The following is a 2,467-nucleotide window of genomic DNA, read 5'->3' as shown; positions in this document are numbered from 1 at the left end:
TAAAAATGTTGTCATCAAAAGAAAAAGGGGGTTTTATAACCTTCATTCCTATTCCTAAGACAATTGTCTTAAGCATATAGAAGTTTTGCTCCTTCCAGTCTTTGGAAATATGATAAAGAAGTAAAAAATGACCAAGTTTCCATCTATCCTCTCCTCTGTGGATTTATAAACTATGGAGGAAGATAGGTCTCAGGAAATAAAAATAACTTGGGATACTTATTCATAGCTTACTATGTCCTGGCACATGGACATGACTTTTAGGAGCATCAATTGGCTCATTTAATTCTAACAACTGCCCTTCCAAGGAAGCCTGTTGTCACCTAAGGCTCAGGAGGATAAGAGACTGTGCACAGTCCCATAACTATCATAGATGTTGCTGGTCCCACACCTGGGCCTGTGCGATCCCTTAACAGAGATTACTAGAGAGACACTCATGCTTTGGAAGAGCAAAAGAGCCAGCCAGCACAGACAGCTTCCGCTCTGACCACGTCTCACATCCCCATTTGGATCAAACGTGTGGAGATCAATTTCTTTATTGATAACTTTGCTAACATTAAACTGTTTTGTAAGGATTTTAATTTTTCGTGTTTTGGCATTCACTCTGTTATCCTCGCTCTTCTGTCATAGTATCTGCCTTTTTTCTGTTAGCCCTTGCCCTTGGCACTGGCAACCCTAGTTATCTTTCTTATCTCTAAGCATCCACTTGGGTGGTGTGCATGACTTGCATTGAGAAGCTTGATTGCTAAGGGCAAATTCTAGGACAAAAATTCAAGTCCAGTAACAGCTCCTGCTGGTCGTCTGGGACTCCTGAGATTACTGAACTGTTTACCACTATTACCTAGTGATATGCACAGGATGTGGTATCCGTTATGCAGATTGATTAGACTTCAGGGAGTGGATCAAGAATGCATAGGGCATGACAATTGGTGGAGCTAATTGTAATTAATGACTAAGAAGCCCCTTAAGAATTCAAAATTAATTCAGAAAGACACATGTAAGGATACAAAACAGGTCCAACCCTCTTTAAATCCTTATTTAATACATGTGTGTCAGAAAGACATTTTCAGACATGCTTTTGGAAGAATAAGTGAAACGTGTTCTTAAAATATCTCAAAGTACAACCCCCTTTTCACCAAAAGGGGGAAAAAATATAGGGTTTGGCGGTACATAAAACATGCTATGAAAGATGTTGATGTTTAAGTCAGCTGAGAATTAGGCAATTGATCATCAGGTAAATTGTGTAAGTTTAGTGATTTTAGGTAAAATGGTAGGGTTCCATCCTAGTCATGCTGGGCACTCTATTTTAAAAAGAAAAGAGAGAATATGGAGTGTAGAGGAAGGTAGGATTGTGGGCGCACTCAAATACATTTTGTGAAAGTTGTCAGAGTGAAAATGGAATCAATTGTGTTAAAAAAGAAAACAACCATGCTAAATAGAGCTGGGAACTGCCTTAAAGAGAGGCTTCTCATGTATAAATGCCCAATAACAAAAACTATCACAAAGTACTGCAAAAATCACAGCCTTGCACAAAGACCACTGCAACCTTATACAAGAAATACTTCTGTAAGGACTTCTGCCCAGCAACTGCCTGTTCAACCTCAGATTGACTCCACCCTTGTTATTGATCTTTATAGCCAAGGATAATGATCTTAAAACAATTATGTAATCCTTCTTATTTTTTCTTTAAGAACCTTTATTTTCTTTTACCACCCTGAATATGCACATAGTTTACTGTGGCATGCATATTCTCATTGCAATGCCCTATTCCTGAAGAAATATAATTTTCCTTCAGATAGTCTCTCTCTGTTATTTAGGTTGACGATTTCCATTGAGAAATGTTTTAAAAGTCTAGAGTGGGGTAGAAAAGAAGATTGAGGCCTCCACCACTATGGTATGTTAGATTAGATATGACTGCAGACCAGGTACAGTGACTTATGCCTGTAATCCCAGCACTTTGGGAGACTGAGGCAGAAGGATTGCTTGAGGCCAGGAGTTTAAGATTTTCCTGGACAGCATAGTGAAACCCTGTCACTATATATGAAAATTTTTTTAAACAAAGATGGTTGCAAATTATTTGATAGTCTTCCTATTTAGGGGCACAATCTATGCCCCGCCCCTTTGAATCTGGGTAGGCTCTGTGATACCTGACACTATAACACAGCAACCATGACACTGTACCAGTTTTCAGGCATAGTACTTAAGAGACTGGTAACTTCCACTTACGGCGTCTTAAAATATTGGTTTTTGGCACCAGGATGCCATGTTGTGAGAAAGTGCAATCAATTGTGTAAAGAGACCCCACGTGAGAGAAACTGAGGCCCAGGACTGACAGCACCCACTGAGCTATGTTCAGAATCAGCACAAACTTGCCAGCCATGTGAGTGAGCTATCTTGGAAGTGGATCCTCCAACCCCCATCACCTATCCTCATTGACCACATGGAACACATGAGCCATCATTGCTGGGCC

Source organism: Carlito syrichta, unplaced genomic scaffold (assembly GCF_000164805.1).
Source record: "Carlito syrichta isolate Samal-C Ts95f unplaced genomic scaffold, Tarsius_syrichta-2.0.1 Scaffold287827, whole genome shotgun sequence".
NCBI lineage: Eukaryota > Metazoa > Chordata > Mammalia > Primates > Tarsiidae > Carlito > Carlito syrichta.
The sequence above is the reverse complement of the archived record's forward strand: the minus strand, read 5'-3'. Positions refer to the sequence as shown.